Here is an 18,465-nt window from a genome sequence, read left to right on the forward strand (position 1 = left end):
ATTTTATCATTTAATCTAATAAATTTATTATTTAATAATATCATTAGATTTAACTTAAATTTTTCTCTTCTTAATTTATTAAATTTATTTACATTAATATTAACATCATACCAATGATGACGAGATCTAATTCGAGAAAGAACATTTCAAGGATTTCATACCCTAAATATTATAAATATAATTAAATTTAGAATAATTCTATTTATTATTTCTGAATTATTTTTCTTTATTTCATTTTTTTGAACTTTTTTACATTCATCAATTTCACCTTCAATAGAAATTGGAAATTTATGACCCCCAAAAATAATTAATATATTTAATCCATATGACATCCCATTACTAAACTCAATTATTTTAATTTATTCAGGAATAACAATCACATGAAGACATAATTTAATTAAAAATAACTATAAAAAATCATTAAAATTATTAAATATAACAATCTATTTAGGAATATATTTTTCAATACTTCAATATATTGAATATCTAGAATCTAATTTTACATTTAATGACAGAATTTTTGGGTCAATCTTTTTCATAGCTACAGGATTTCATGGAATTCATGTAATTATTGGAACTATATTTTTAATTATTTGCTCTTTACGATTAAAAAAAAATCATTTTTCAATAATTCATCATTTAAATTTTGATTTAGCATCATGATATTGACATTTTGTTGATATAATTTGATTAATTTTATACATTTTAATTTATTGATGAATATATTAAATTATATAAATAGTATAACAAAACTACATTTAATTTCCAATTAAAAAATTTAAATAAAACTTAATTTATATAATACTTTCAATATTAATTATTGTAATATTTTTAATTTTAATTCCATTATTAATTTTATCTATTAATAAATTTTTATCATTAAAAAATAATAAAGACCGAGAAAAAATAAAACCATTTGAATGCGGATTTGATCAATTAACACCCCCACAATTACCATTTTCTATTCAATTTTTTTTAATTACTTTAATATTTTTAATTTTTGATATAGAAATTATTTTAATTCTACCTATTATTAATTCATTAAATAGCTTACAAAAATTAAGAATATTTATTTTTTTAATATTTATTTTAATCCTCTTTATAAGTTTGTGATACGAATGGACATATAATTATTTAACATGAATTTAAATTATACAACTATATATAAAGTAAAATAATACAAATTAATTTCGACTTAATTATTGGATAAATTTATTCCTATATATATAAATAAAAAATTAGGATATTAGTTAATAAATTTAAATATAACATTAAAATTGCAATTTAAAATAATTTTTAAATATATCTTAATTAATTGAAACCAAAATAGAGGTAAATTAATGTTAATAATTTAAATGAATACAAAATATTCCAATTAATGAAATAAAATTCATGAACTTCTAATTCATTCTTAAATGAAAATAAAATCATTTATATTTCTAAATTTATATAGTTTATTAAAAACATTATATTTTCAGTATAAAAAAAATTTTACCTAAAAATTTATAAATATTTAAAAATTTTACAATTACAATTATATTTTCAATATAATACTCTTAATTAAGCTATTTAAATACAATAAAATTTATATAAATAAAAAAAACATAAAAATAATAAAATAATAAAATAATATATTTACAACACCAACATTTTTTTTATAAATTTTTATTAAAACATTATTTTTAATTATAAAATTTATCAAAAACTTTAAATTTATCACAAAAACTTTATCTACAGATTTATCAAATATAATTTCAAAATTAAATATCTTATTAATAAATCAAACATAAAAAATTTTTAATAAATATTCTGAATAAAATATACTTAAAATAAAATTTGATATTTTAACAAAAACTCTCTTTTTTAAAAAAATTAAACTTTTAAATTCAAAATAAAACATTAAAGATAAAAAATATATTAATAATAATACATATTTATCATTTAATGTTATTTTAAAATTTTCATAAATAAATATATTATAAAAATATTTACCATAAAAAATACTAAAACCTCCTATTAAAATAAATGAATAATTTATATATTTAGATCTTCTTTCATTTACATATAAATATCTAAAATAATTAATATAATAAATTAATACTCAATTTAATAAACGAATACTATAACTTACTGTTAATACAATTGAAATATACAAAATTATTATAATTAAAATAATTAAATTAAAATTATAAAATATTTCTATAATTAAATCTTTAGAAAAAAAACCAGTAATAAAAGGAAATCCACATAAATTTAAAATTGATAAAATAAATATAAATCTCTTTAAAGGATTAATATAAAAATTACCTCTAAAAAAACGTAAATCTTGAATACCCAAATTCATATGAATAAAACTTCCAACACTTAAAAATATTGTAGATTTAAATAAAGCATGACAAATTAAATGAAAAAATCCTAAATCAACATTTCCTAATAATAAAATACTTATTATAAAACTTAACTGACTTAAAGTTGATAAAGCAATAACTTTCTTAAAATTTATTTCAAAATTTGCTATTAAACCAGATATAAATATTGTAAAACTAAAAATTAATAATATTAAAATATTCATAAAATTTAAATCTATAAATATTTTATTATACCGAATCAATAAATAAACACCTGCAGTTACTAAAGTTGATGAATGAACCAATGAAGAAACAGGTGTTGGTGCAGTTATAGCTGCAGGTAATCAAAAAGAAAATGGAAACTGTGCACTTTTAGTTAATATCATAATTAACATAAATAATGAAATTAATTTAAAATCTTGATAAAAAAAAATATTTCAAGAACCAAAAAATGACAATATACAAATAATTAAAATTAAAGCTACATCTCCTAACCGATTACAACAAACAGTTAATATACCAGAATTATAAGAATTTTTATTTTGATAATAAATTACTAAACAATAAGAAATTAATCCTAACCCATCTCACCCTAAAATAATACCAATTATTCTTGGTCTCAAAATTATAAAACATATAGAAATCATAAAAATAAAAACTAATAATTTAAAACGTTCAATATACAAATCATTTTCTATATATTCAATACTATATAATATAACAATCCCAGTAATTAAAATAACTGTACTTAAATATATTATAGATATAAAATCAATATAAATAACAAATCTAAATTTTATAGAATTTATTTCAATAATTACTCATTCTATAAAATAAATAATTTTAAATAAATATAAATAAAATCCAAAAAAAAAAAAAAAAAAAGAAGAAAAAAATATAAATAAAAAATAAACTATAAATTTTATAATAATAATTTAAAGTAATCAATTACATCTTTGAAATCACAATTCAATATTTTTTTTTAAACTACTTAAATTTAATTAATCAAATTATAAAAATATTGATAAATTAAAAATAAATAAATTTAAAGGAATTCAATGAGATAAAACAATTAAATAATCTATTAACCTATATTTATTAATTTTACAAAAATTAAATTCACCATGTTGAGTATATCTAAATAAATTTAGTGAATAAAAAAATCTAAAAAATATTAAAATTATTAAAATAAATAAATTTAAAAAATTTCAATTAACTAAACTTATAATTAAAAAAATTTCACTAATTAAATTTAATGATAATGGAGCAGATAAATTTGAAGTACATAATAAAAATCATATTAAAGATATTCTAGGGTATAAATTTATTAATCCTTTATTTATTAATATCAATCGTCTATTTCTTAATAAATAACATAAATTTACTAAAAAAAATAACCCTGATGAACATAAACCATGAGAAATTATTATTATATAACTACCTTTAACCCCACTATTTATTAATGTTATTATCCCTCTTAATGTTAATCCTATATGAACAACTGAAGAATAAGCCACTAAAATTTTTATATCAATTTGACGTATACATAAAATACTAATTAATATTGATCCAAAAATTCTAAAATATATAATAATTTCATTAAATTCAATAAAATTTTTTATAAATATTAATATAAAACGAATTAAACCATAAATTCCTAATTTTAATAAAATTCCTGCTAAAATTATTGATCCAATAACAGGAGCCTCAACATGAGCTTTCAATAATCAAGAATGGAATATAAATATAGGAATCTTAACAAAAAATGTAAACATAAAAAATAAAAATATAAACATATTTAAATATTTAATTTTTAATATTTCAAAGTAATACATCATTAAAATATTATAAAAATAATATAAATCTAAAATAAAAATTAAAAAAGGTAAAGAAAAAAATATTGTATAAAATAATAAATAAAATGAAGCTAACTCTCGTATTTCACCTATCCCTCATTTTATAATAATAAAAAATATAAGAACTAACCTAATTTCAAATATAAAATAAAATATTAATAAATTTATTGAAGTAAAAACAAAAATTAAAGAAATTAATAATGTCAATATTAATATTTTAAAATAAAAAAAATCATTATTTTTAACATCAAAAAAAATAAAAATTAACCCAAAAATTAAAAATGTTAATGATAATAATATATAAGAATATAAATTTATTCCTAATATTTCATTAATTATCCCATTTTCTACAAATTGATTAAAACAAAGAAATGGAATTATACAAAATAATAATATTAATATTCCTAATAAATACTTACTATTAAAAAAAATTAATAAGATTATTATAAAAATTACATAAATTATCATATTAAATTTAATACTTTAACACTTTGATTCCCAAATAAAAAAATTATTCTAATTATTAAACCTAGCCCAATTAAACTCTCACAAACACCTATAATTAAAACAACTAAAAATAATCAATCATTTAAATCTAAATCTGACAATATTAAAGTTAAATGTAAAATTAAAATTAATAAAAACTCTAAACAAATTAAAATTAATAAAAATCTCTTAAATCTTAATATTATTAATAAAATTATAACAAATAATAATAATATATAATTAAATTCCCTAAAAACTTCTAAAAAAATTAATTTATAAAATAAATTTATTCAATAAATTTCAAAAAAATTATTTAAAAATAATATCTTTAATCTCCAAAATTAAAATTTTCTTTAAAACTATTTTTTGATAAATTCGATAAGCTATATAATTTAAATATAAAAATATTAATTTTGTAAATTAAAATCAGAAATTTATTTCTTATAGCTAATTGAACTATTTGTAAAAATTATCATTTTAAAAATCATTATATTACTATGAATAAAATTATATAATATCTCAAAAAATAATTTACCTCCTATAAATTTTATAATAACATTAATTTATTATACAATAACTTTAATAATAATTAACTACATTTTTATACCAAAAAAATCTTTATATTTAATAATAATTTTTATTACAATTATTAGAAGTATACTAATTATATTTATATACTTTGTCAGAATAATAAATAATTCATTTATTTCTAAAAAAAATAAAATAGATAAATATTTTCTTTTCATAAATTTTATATTTTTATTTTTATTTTCTTTAACTTTACTTTTATGCAAAAATAAAAAAATAATTATTAATTCAACTAATGAAAATGTTAATATTTACAAAATTTATGAATATCCATATACTTTAATTATTTTTTATTTAATAAGATTATTACTATTAATTTTAATTTTAACAATAAAAATTTCTATAACTAGTAAAACAAATCAATCATTACGAAAAATAAAAAATTAATCTATGAAGAATAAAATTTTTTATAAATTTATAAATATTAATCCATTAATAAAAATACTTAATTTATCACTAATTAACCTACCAACTCCAATAAGTATTAACTACTTATGAAATTTAGGATCAATTTTAGGATTATTCTTAATAATTCAAATTATTTCTGGATTATTTTTATCTTTTCATTATTGTCCAAATATAAATCTAGCCTTTAATAGAACTATTCATATTATAAAAAATATTAATCTTGGGTGATTTATACGATTAACTCATATAAATGGAGCCTCATTCTTTTTTATATCAATATTTTTACATATCGCCCGAGGAATCTACTATTTTTCATTCACACTTACAAAAGTATGATTAATTGGAATTATTATTTTATTACTATCAATAGCAACAGCATTTTTAGGATATGTGTTACCTTGAGGACAAATATCTTTTTGGGGAGCAACTGTAATTACTAATTTATTATCAGCTATCCCATACTTAGGACAAATATTAGTTCAATGAATTTGAGGTGGATTTTCAATTAATAACGCTACTTTAAATCGATTCTATTCTTTTCATTTTATTTTACCAATAATTATTTTATTATTAGTAATTCTACATTTATTTTTTTTACATTTAAGATTCTCTCATAACTCTATAGGGTTAACAAGAAAACTTTATATATTATCTTTCAACCCTTATTTTATTATTAAAGATTTATTTGGTTACATAATTATTTTAACAATTTTTTTCTTAATCACAATAAAATTTCCTTACATACTAAGTGACCCTGATAATTTTATTCTTGCAAACCCAATAATTACTCCTGAACATATTAAACCTGAATGATACTTCTTATTTGCATATGCTATTCTTCGATCCATTCCAAATAAATTAGGAGGTGTAATTTTTTTAATATTATCAATTTTAATTTTAATTATATTAACAATATCAAATAAAAATAATATAAATTCATGCAAATATTATTATTTAAATAAAATAAATTTTTGGTTATTCATTATATCATTTATTATACTAACATGACTAGGTAGACAATTAATTGAATATCCATATATTCAATTAACACAATTATTTTCAATTATTTATTTTTCTTATTTTTTTACCTCCCCAATTTTAAATTATTTTTGAGATAAACTTATTTATCATAACTAAGTTAATGAGCTTGAAATAAGCATATATTTTGAAAATATAATATAGATTTTAAATAAATCTATTAACTTTAAAAAATAATTATTAATAAAAATTCTTTAAATATAAAATTTAACAAAATATAATATAAAGAAATTAATAAAAACTTTTTTCAACATAAATCTATTAATTGATCATACCGAATTCGCGGACAAATTGAACGTATTAAAATAATGAAAAAAAAATGAATATCAACAAATAACGCAAAATTTCATCTTACAAAATCTACACCAAAAAAAATCAATACTATAATTACTCTAACAAAAACAATTCTTAAATATTCAGATATAAAAATTAATGTAAATGTACCTCTAAAATATTCAATATTAAATCCTGAAACTAATTCAGATTCACCTTCAATTAAGTCAAAAGGTGAACGATTTAATTCAACTAATATACTAATTAAAAACATTAAATAAATAGGAAATATATATATAAATATATATATATATAATTGATACTTTAAAAAATTATAAAATGAAAAATCTTCAATTAATAAAATTAAAGAAAATAAAATTAAAAATAAACTAACTTCATAAGAAACTGATTGAGCAATAGATCGAATAGAACCTAACATTGAATAATTTGAATTAGAAATTCAACCTCTAAATATTACAGGATAAACATTTAACCCAATAATTATTAACATAAATAAAATACCATAATCAAAAAAAATCATATAACAACTTATTGGGTAAATAAATCAAATTAATATAGAAAATAAAAATATTAAAATAGGTATAAATATATAAATCAAAAACTTTCTTTTTATAACTAAAAATAATTCTTTACTTAATAATTTAATTGCATCTCTAAAAGGTTGTAAAAATCCTAAAAATCCAACTTTATTTGGCCCAACCCGAAATTGAACTAAACTTAATAATTTACGTTCAAATAATGTCAAAAAAGCTATTCTAATTAAATTAAAAATTAATAAAATTATAAATATAAAAAAATCTAAAATAATTATTCTAAATTCAAATAAAATTATTATCTATTATAATACTTATTCTTATAATATTCATAAATTCTAAATTTATAACACTTTTCTGCCAAGATAATTATTAATAAATTTAAATTAACCAAAAAATAACATTTATTTAAACTTAGTCCTTTCGTACAAAAATTTAAAATTAATTTAAAGATAGAAACTGATCTGGCTTACGCCGATCTGAACTCAAATCATGTAAAATTTAAAAAGTCGAACAGACTTAATATTTAAATGTCTTCATTTAAATTTAATTTTAATTCAACATCGAGGTCATAAACATTTTTATAAATACGATCTTCCCAAAAATATTATGCTGTTATCCCTAAGGTAATTTTTTTCTAATAATTTTAAAAAAATCTCAAAAATTTTACAATAATTATTGATTAAAATATTTTAAAGTTTATTAAATTTAAACATCCTCCCAATTAAATAATAAATTAATTAAATTAAAATTAAACTTTAAATAATATTTAATAAATTAAATTATAAAATTCTATAGGGTCTTCTCGTCCCTTAAAAAAAATTAAGCATTTTTACTTAAAATTTAAATTCATAATTTATACTTGAAACAGTTTATATTTCATTAACTCATTTATACAAGACCTTAATTAAAAGCCAAATTATTATGCTACCTTTGCACAGTTATAAATACTGCAACTATTTAAAATTAAATTCATTGAGTAGAGCTTACCTTAAAATAATAATCAAAAAGAAATGTTTTTGTTAAACATTTGAATATAAATTTTGCCGAATTCTTTAAATATATATATATATATATTATATATTATAATATATTTTATTCATAAATAAATTCAATTACTAATTTAATCATTATAAATAATTTCAATTAATTCTAAAATATTATTTTATAAAAAATATATTAATAAAATTAAATTAATAATAGATAAAAATAAATTATAAAATTTTCTATATCAATAACAAATTTCATGTTTATAAATTTATAAAAATCTAAATTTTATAATTATAAATAAATTTATAGATTATCCCATAAATTTTTTATATTTAATAAATTTTTAATTATATATATATATATATATTAATATAATAAAAATAATAAAAATTAACTTAAATATATGAATTAAATTCAATTCTAAAATAACTAGATATCTAAAATTTGAATAAAATTTCATTTCTAAATAAATATTAATAAACATTTTACTACATATAAAATTATATTTATTTAGATCATTTTATTTTCGAGATTTATAAATCTATATATATAAATTAAATAACCCTGATACAAAAGGTACAAAAATAAATTTTATTTTTATAAAATTAAAATATTTCTTTCACAATACTATTTAATAAAAAATAAATTTATTCAAAAATTTTACTAAAACAATATAAAATTAAATTATTTTCTTTAAAAAATAAATATAACAAATTTAATATATATATATATATATATAATATTTAATAAAATTTTAAATTATAAAAATTAATCTTTTTATTGTAAATAAAAAATTTTTATTAAACTAAAATTTTAAAAAAGTACATTTTCCAATACACTAACTTTGTTACGACTTATTTCAATACTATTGAAATTGACGGGCGATTTGTACATTAAATAAAAAATATTTCAAATAATAAAATTTTATTTAATTTACTTTTAAATCCAATTTTATTAAAATATTAAAATTTTAAATTCAAAAATTTAATTTAATGTAATTCATATAAACCTAAAAAAAAATACATTTTGATCTGAATTCTTATATTATTAAAAATATTTTTTAATTATAAAATTTAAATCTATAATCTTAATAAACGACAATACATAACCAATTTTTTAGTATATCTTAACGTGGACTATCAAATTAATCTACAAATTCCTCTAATTTAAAGATATTTAACCGCCAAATTTTTTAATTTTAATGATCAACATTTAATTGTTAAATTACAACTTTCATATCTATAGTAGGGTATCTAATCCTAGTTTAATTTAAATATTTAATAAAAATAATATTAATAAAAATTAAATTAATTAAATTTATATATATTTCACTAATAAAACTTAATAAAAATTAATTTCATAAACAAATTATTTTAAATTTAATTAAATTAATTTATAAATAAAGTTTAACCGCAGATGCTGGCACTTATTCATCCTTTATTTAAATTAAATTCCTAATTATAACATTAATTAATAAAAAAAAATTAATTTCTAAATAAAATTATTAAAATTATTAAAATTCTAATAAATAAAAATTTTATATAATAAATTAAATTAAATAATTAATTATAATTCAAAAATCAAAAACTTTATTCTTCAATTAAAATTCATTTTAAAAAAAAAATATTTGCAATAAATCCTTTAAATTTAATTCAATCTCCCTAAATAAAATTAAATCTATTAAATTTACTACCAATAAAATTTTTTCACTGAAAATTAAAACTACCGACTAAAATTCTTTCACTTTTTATAAACGTTATTGGGTAAAATTTTTTCTTTACTTATTGATGCTATTAATTAAAATTTTTTATTTGAAAGAACTCAATCTATTAAACTTTATTCTTCAATTAAAATTCATTTTAAAAAAAAAATATTTGCAATAAATCCTTTAAATTTAATTCAATCTCCCTAAATAAAATTAAATCTATTAAATTTACTACCAATAAAATTTTTTCACTGAAAATTAAAACTACCGACTAAAATTCTTTCACTTTTTATAAACGTTATTGGGTAAAATTTTTTCTTTACTTATTGATGCTATCAATTAAAATTTTTTATTTGAAAGAACTCAATCTATTAAACTTTATTCTTCAATTAAAATTCATTTTAAAAAAAAAATATTTGCAATAAATCCTTTAAATTTAATTCAATCTCCCTAAATAAAATTAAATCTATTAAATTTACTACCAATAAAATTTTTTCACTGAAAATTAAAACTACCGACTAAAATTCTTTCACTTTTTATAAACGTTATTGGGTAAAATTTTTTCTTTACTTATTGATGCTATCAATTAAAATTTTTTATTTGAAAGAACTCAATCTATTAAACTTTATTCTTCAATTAAAATTCATTTTAAAAAAAAAAATATTTGCAATAAATCCTTTAAATTTAATTCAATCTCCCTAAATAAAATTAAATCTATTAAATTTACTACCAATAAAATTTTTTCACTGAAAATTAAAACTACCGACTAAAATTCTTTCACTTTTTATAAACGTTATTGGGTAAAATTTTTTCTTTACTTATTGATGCTATTAATTAAAATTTTTTATTTGAAAGAACTCAATCTATTAAACTTTATTCTTCAATTAAAATTCATTTTAAAAAAAAAATATTTGCAATAAATCCTTTAAATTTAATTCAATCTCCCTAAATAAAATTAAATCTATTAAATTTACTACCAATAAAATTTTTTCACTGAAAATTAAAACTACCGACTAAAATTCTTTCACTTTTTATAAACGTTATTGGGTAAAATTTTTTCTTTACTTATTGATGCTATTAATTAAAATTTTTTATTTGAAAGAACTCAATCTATTAAACTTTATTCTTCAATTAAAATTCATTTTAAAAAAAAAATATTTGCAATAAATCCTTTAAATTTAATTCAATCTCCCTAAATAAAATTAAATCTATTAAATTTACTACCAATAAAATTTTTTCACTGAAAATTAAAACTACCGACTAAAATTCTTTCACTTTTTATAAACGTTATTGGGTAAAATTTTTTCTTTACTTATTGATGCTATTAATTAAAATTTTTTATTTGAAAGAACTCAATCTATTAAACTTTATTCTTCAATTAAAATTCATTTTAAAAAAAAAATATTTGCAATAAATCCTTTAAATTTAATTCAATCTCCCTAAATAAAATTAAATCTATTAAATTTACTACCAATAAAATTTTTTCACTGAAAATTAAAACTACCGACTAAAATTCTTTCACTTTTTATAAACGTTATTGGGTAAAATTTTTTCTTTACTTATTGATGCTATTAATTAAAATTTTTTATTTGAAAGAACTCAATCTATTAAACTTTATTCTTCAATTAAAATTCATTTTAAAAAAAAAATATTTGCAATAAATCCTTTAAATTTAATTCAATCTCCCTAAATAAAATTAAATCTATTAAATTTACTACCAATAAAATTTTTTCACTGAAAATTAAAACTACCGACTAAAATTCTTTCACTTTTTATAAACGTTATTGGGTAAAATTTTTTCTTTACTTATTGATGCTATTAATTAAAATTTTTTATTTGAAAGAACTCAATCTATTAAACTTTATTCTTCAATTAAAATTCATTTTAAAAAAAAAATATTTGCAATAAATCCTTTAAATTTAATTCAATCTCCCTAAATAAAATTAAATCTATTAAATTTACTACCAATAAAATTTTTTCACTGAAAATTAAAACTACCGACTAAAATTCTTTCACTTTTTATAAACGTTATTGGGTAAAATTTTTTCTTTACTTATTGATGCTATCAATTAAAATTTTTTATTTGAAAGAACTCAATCTATTAAACTTTATTCTTCAATTAAAATTCATTTTAAAAAAAAAATATTTGCAATAAATCCTTTAAATTTAATTCAATCTCCCTAAATAAAATTAAATCTATTAAATTTACTACCAATAAAATTTTTTCACTGAAAATTAAAACTACCGACTAAAATTCTTTCACTTTTTATAAACGTTATTGGGTAAAATTTTTTCTTTACTTATTGATGCTATTAATTAAAATTTTTTATTTGAAAGAACTCAATCTATTAAACTTTATTCTTCAATTAAAATTCATTTTAAAAAAAAAATATTTGCAATAAATCCTTTAAATTTAATTCAATCTCCCTAAATAAAATTAAATCTATTAAATTTACTACCAATAAAATTTTTTCACTGAAAATTAAAACTACCGACTAAAATTCTTTCACTTTTTATAAACGTTATTGGGTAAAATTTTTTCTTTACTTATTGATGCTATTAATTAAAATTTTTTATTTGAAAGAACTCAATCTATTAAACTTTATTCTTCAATTAAAATTCATTTTAAAAAAAAAATATTTGCAATAAATCCTTTAAATTTAATTCAATCTCCCTAAATAAAATTAAATCTATTAAATTTACTACCAATAAAATTTTTTCACTGAAAATTAAAACTACCGACTAAAATTCTTTCACTTTTTATAAACGTTATTGGGTAAAATTTTTTCTTTACTTATTGATGCTATTAATTAAAATTTTTTATTTGAAAGAACTCAATCTATTAAACTTTATTCTTCAATTAAAATTCATTTTAAAAAAAAAATATTTGCAATAAATCCTTTAAATTTAATTCAATCTCCCTAAATAAAATTAAATCTATTAAATTTACTACCAATAAAATTTTTTCACTGAAAATTAAAACTACCGACTAAAATTCTTTCACTTTTTATAAACGTTATTGGGTAAAATTTTTTCTTTACTTATTGATGCTATTAATTAAAATTTTTTATTTGAAAGAACTCAATCTATTAAACTTTATTCTTCAATTAAAATTCATTTTAAAAAAAAAAATATTTGCAATAAATCCTTTAAATTTAATTCAATCTCCCTAAATAAAATTAAATCTATTAAATTTACTACCAATAAAATTTTTTCACTGAAAATTAAAACTACCGACTAAAATTCTTTCACTTTTTATAAACGTTATTGGGTAAAATTTTTTCTTTACTTATTGATGCTATCAATTAAAATTTTTTATTTGAAAGAACTCAATCTATTAAACTTTATTCTTCAATTAAAATTCATTTTAAAAAAAAAATATTTGCAATAAATCCTTTAAATTTAATTCAATCTCCCTAAATAAAATTAAATCTATTAAATTTACTACCAATAAAATTTTTTCACTGAAAATTAAAACTACCGACTAAAATTCTTTCACTTTTTATAAACGTTATTGGGTAAAATTTTTTCTTTACTTATTGATGCTATTAATTAAAATTTTTTATTTGAAAGAACTCAATCTATTAAACTTTATTCTTCAATTAAAATTCATTTTAAAAAAAAAATATTTGCAATAAATCCTTTAAATTTAATTCAATCTCCCTAAATAAAATTAAATCTATTAAATTTACTACCAATAAAATTTTTTCACTGAAAATTAAAACTACCGACTAAAATTCTTTCACTTTTTATAAACGTTATTGGGTAAAATTTTTTCTTTACTTATTGATGCTATTAATTAAAATTTTTTATTTGAAAGAACTCAATCTATTAAACTTTATTCTTCAATTAAAATTCATTTTAAAAAAAAAATATTTGCAATAAATCCTTTAAATTTAATTCAATCTCCCTAAATAAAATTAAATCTATTAAATTTACTACCAATAAAATTTTTTCACTGAAAATTAAAACTACCGACTAAAATTCTTTCACTTTTTATAAACGTTATTGGGTAAAATTTTTTCTTTACTTATTGATGCTATTAATTAAAATTTTTTATTTGAAAGAACTCAATCTATTAAACTTTATTCTTCAATTAAAATTCATTTTAAAAAAAAAAATATTTGCAATAAATCCTTTAAATTTAATTCAATCTCCCTAAATAAAATTAAATCTATTAAATTTACTACCAATAAAATTTTTTCACTGAAAATTAAAACTACCGACTAAAATTCTTTCACTTTTTATAAACGTTATTGGGTAAAATTTTTTCTTTACTTATTGATGCTATTAATTAAAATTTTTTATTTGAAAGAACTCAATCTATTAAACTTTATTCTTCAATTAAAATTCATTTTAAAAAAAAAAATATTTGCAATAAATCCTTTAAATTTAATTCAATCTCCCTAAATAAAATTAAATCTATTAAATTTACTACCAATAAAATTTTTTCACTGAAAATTAAAACTACCGACTAAAATTCTTTCACTTTTTATAAACGTTATTGGGTAAAATTTTTTCTTTACTTATTGATGCTATCAATTAAAATTTTTTATTTGAAAGAACTCAATCTATTAAACTTTATTCTTCAATTAAAATTCATTTTAAAAAAAAAATATTTGCAATAAATCCTTTAAATTTAATTCAATCTCCCTAAATAAAATTAAATCTATTAAATTTACTACCAATAAAATTTTTTCACTGAAAATTAAAACTACCGACTAAAATTCTTTCACTTTTTATAAACGTTATTGGGTAAAATTTTTTCTTTACTTATTGATGCTATCAATTAAAATTTTTTATTTGAAAGAACTCAATCTATTAAACTTTATTCTTCAATTAAAATTCATTTTAAAAAAAAAATATTTGCAATAAATCCTTTAAATTTAATTCAATCTCCCTAAATAAAATTAAATCTATTAAATTTACTACCAATAAAATTTTTTCACTGAAAATTAAAACTACCGACTAAAATTCTTTCACTTTTTATAAACGTTATTGGGTAAAATTTTTTCTTTACTTATTGATGCTATCAATTAAAATTTTTTATTTGAAAGAACTCAATCTATTAAACTTTATTCTTCAATTAAAATTCATTTTATTCTATATATATATATATATATACATATATTTCTAACAATATTTTATACTAAAATAAATAAATATAAAAAATAATTAAATTAATTAAATTTTCTATAAATAAAATATTGAAATTATCAAATACTAATAAAAAAATTAAAATTAAAAATTAATACGTAAAATAATTATATTAAATAAATGTAGCCCCTCCTAAAAATAAATAAATATCAATTATTTTAAAATAAATTTCTTATAAATTCAAATTAATCTTATTAAATAGATTAATCCAGCCTATTCCTATAAATTAATTAAAAAATAAATAAAAATATTAAATTAAATTAAAAAAAACAAATAAATCAGATTAATCAAAATTAATAAAAATTAACCAATTAAATATAAATAAATAAATATAGATTAAATAAATTATTTTTTAATAAAATTTTTAAAATTAAATAAATAATTATATATTATTAACCAAATATTTGATATATTAATAGGATACATATGATCATTTGTGTGATTATTAATAAATCTAAATATGAATATATAAATCTTAGATGAACGTGATACCTCCTAATGTTTCCACTGGTTTATTAATAAATTTAAATCATATCCAATAAATTATTACAAATAAAATTAAAAATTTTACAATAAATTGATAATTATATTATTTCTTTTTTTTATTTTAAAATTCATAAATAAAATATTAAAAAAAAAATATTTTATACTAAAATAAATAAATATAAAAAATAATTAAATTAATTAAATTTTCTATAAATAAAATATTGAAATTATCAAATACTAATAAAAAAATTAAAATTAAAAATTAATACGTAAAATAATTATATTAAATAAATGTAGCCCCTCCTAAAAATAAATAAATATCAATTATTTTAAAATAAATTTCTTATAAATTCAAATTAATCTTATTAAATAGATTAATCCAGCCTATTCCTATAAATTAATTAAAAAATAAATAAAAATATTAAATTAAATTAAAAAAAAACAAATAAATCAGATTAATCAAAATTAATAAAAATTAACCAATTAAATATAAATAAATAAATATAGATTAAATAAATTATTTTTTAATAAAATTTTTAAAATTAAATAAATAATTATATATTATTAACCAAATATTTGATATATTAATAGGATACATATGATCATTTGTGTGATTATTAATAAATCTAAATATGAATATATAAATCTTAGATGAACGTGATACCTCCTAATGTTTCCACTGGTTTATTAATAAATTTAAATCATATCCAATAAATTATTACAAATAAAATTAAAAATTTTACAATAAATTGATAATTATATTATTTCTTTTTTTTATTTTAAAATTCATAAATAAAATATTAAAAAAAAAATATTTTATACTAAAATAAATAAATATAAAAAATAATTAAATTAATTAAATTTTCTATAAATAAAATATTGAAATTATCAAATACTAATAAAAAAATTAAAATTAAAAATTAATACGTAAAATAATTATATTAAATAAATATAGCCCCTCCTAAAAATAAATAAATATCAATTATTTTAAAATAAATTTCTTATAAATTCAAATTAATCTTATTAAATAGATTAATCCAGCCTATTCCTATAAATTAATTAAAAAATAAATAAAAATATTAAATTAAATTAAAAAAAAACAAATAAATCAGATTAATCAAAATTAATAAAAATTAACCAATTAAATATAAATAAATAAATATAGATTAAATAAATTATTTTTTAATAAAATTTTTAAAATTAAATAAATAATTATATATTATTAACCAAATATTTGATATATTAATAGGATACATATGATCATTTGTGTGATTATTAATAAATCTAAATATGAATATATAAATCTTAGATGAACGTGATACCTCCTAATGTTTCCACTGGTTTATTAATAAATTTAAATCATATCCAATAAATTATTACAAATAAAATTAAAAATTTTACAATAAATTGATAATTATATTATTTCTTTTTTTTATTTTAAAATTCATAAATAAAATATTAAAAAAAAAATATTTTATACTAAAATAAATAAATATAAAAAATAATTAAATTAATTAAATTTTCTATAAATAAAATATTGAAATTATCAAATACTAATAAAAAAATTAAAATTAAAAATTAATACGTAAAATAATTATATTAAATAAATGTAGCCCCTCCTAAAAATAAATAAATATCAATTATTTTAAAATAAATTTCTTATAAATTCAAATTAATCTTATTAAATAGATTAATCCAGCCTATTCCTATAAATTAATTAAAAAATAAATAAAAATATTAAATTAAATTAAAAAAAAACAAATAAATCAGATTAATCAAAATTAATAAAAATTAACCAATTAAATATAAATAAATAAATATAGATTAAATAAATTATTTTTTAATAAAATTTTTAAAATTAAATAAATAATTATATATTATTAACCAAATATTTGATATATTAATAGGATACATATGATCATTTGTGTGATTATTAATAAATCTAAATATGAATATATAAATCTTAGATGAACGTGATACCTCCTAATGTTTCCACTGGTTTATTAATAAATTTAAATCATATCCAATAAATTATTACAAATAAAATTAAAAATTTTACAATAAATTGATAATTATATTATTTCTTTTTTTTATTTTAAAATTCATAAATAAAATATTAAAAAAAAAATATTTTATACTAAAATAAATAAATATAAAAAATAATTAAATTAATTAAATTTTCTATAAATAAAATATTGAAATTATCAAATACTAATAAAAAAATTAAAATTAAAAATTAATACGTAAAATAATTATATTAAATAAATGTAGCCCCTCCTAAAAATAAATAAATATCAATTATTTTAAAATAAATTTCTTATAAATTCAAATTAATCTTATTAAATAGATTAATCCAGCCTATTCCTATAAATTAATTAAAAAATAAATAAAAATATTAAATTAAATTAAAAAAAAACAAATAAATCAGATTAATCAAAATTAATAAAAATTAACCAATTAAATATAAATAAATAAATATAGATTAAATAAATTATTTTTTAATAAAATTTTTAAAATTAAATAAATAATTATATATTATTAACCAAATATTTGATATATTAATAGGATACATATGA

General features: G+C 15.2%; 2 pseudogenes; both read left to right on the top strand.

The window, feature by feature from the left end:
• On the top strand, positions 1-6,823 carry LOC143175547 (cytochrome c oxidase subunit 3-like; annotated as a pseudogene).
• LOC143175531 (cytochrome b pseudogene) lies at positions 5,669-8,751 on the top strand (annotated as a pseudogene).
• Positions 8,752-18,465: the final 9,714 nt, after the last annotated feature.

The sequence above is a fragment of the Nomia melanderi genome, unplaced genomic scaffold (assembly GCF_051020985.1).
Source record: "Nomia melanderi isolate GNS246 unplaced genomic scaffold, iyNomMela1 scaffold0105, whole genome shotgun sequence".
Classification (NCBI taxonomy): Eukaryota; Metazoa; Arthropoda; class Insecta; order Hymenoptera; family Halictidae; genus Nomia; species Nomia melanderi.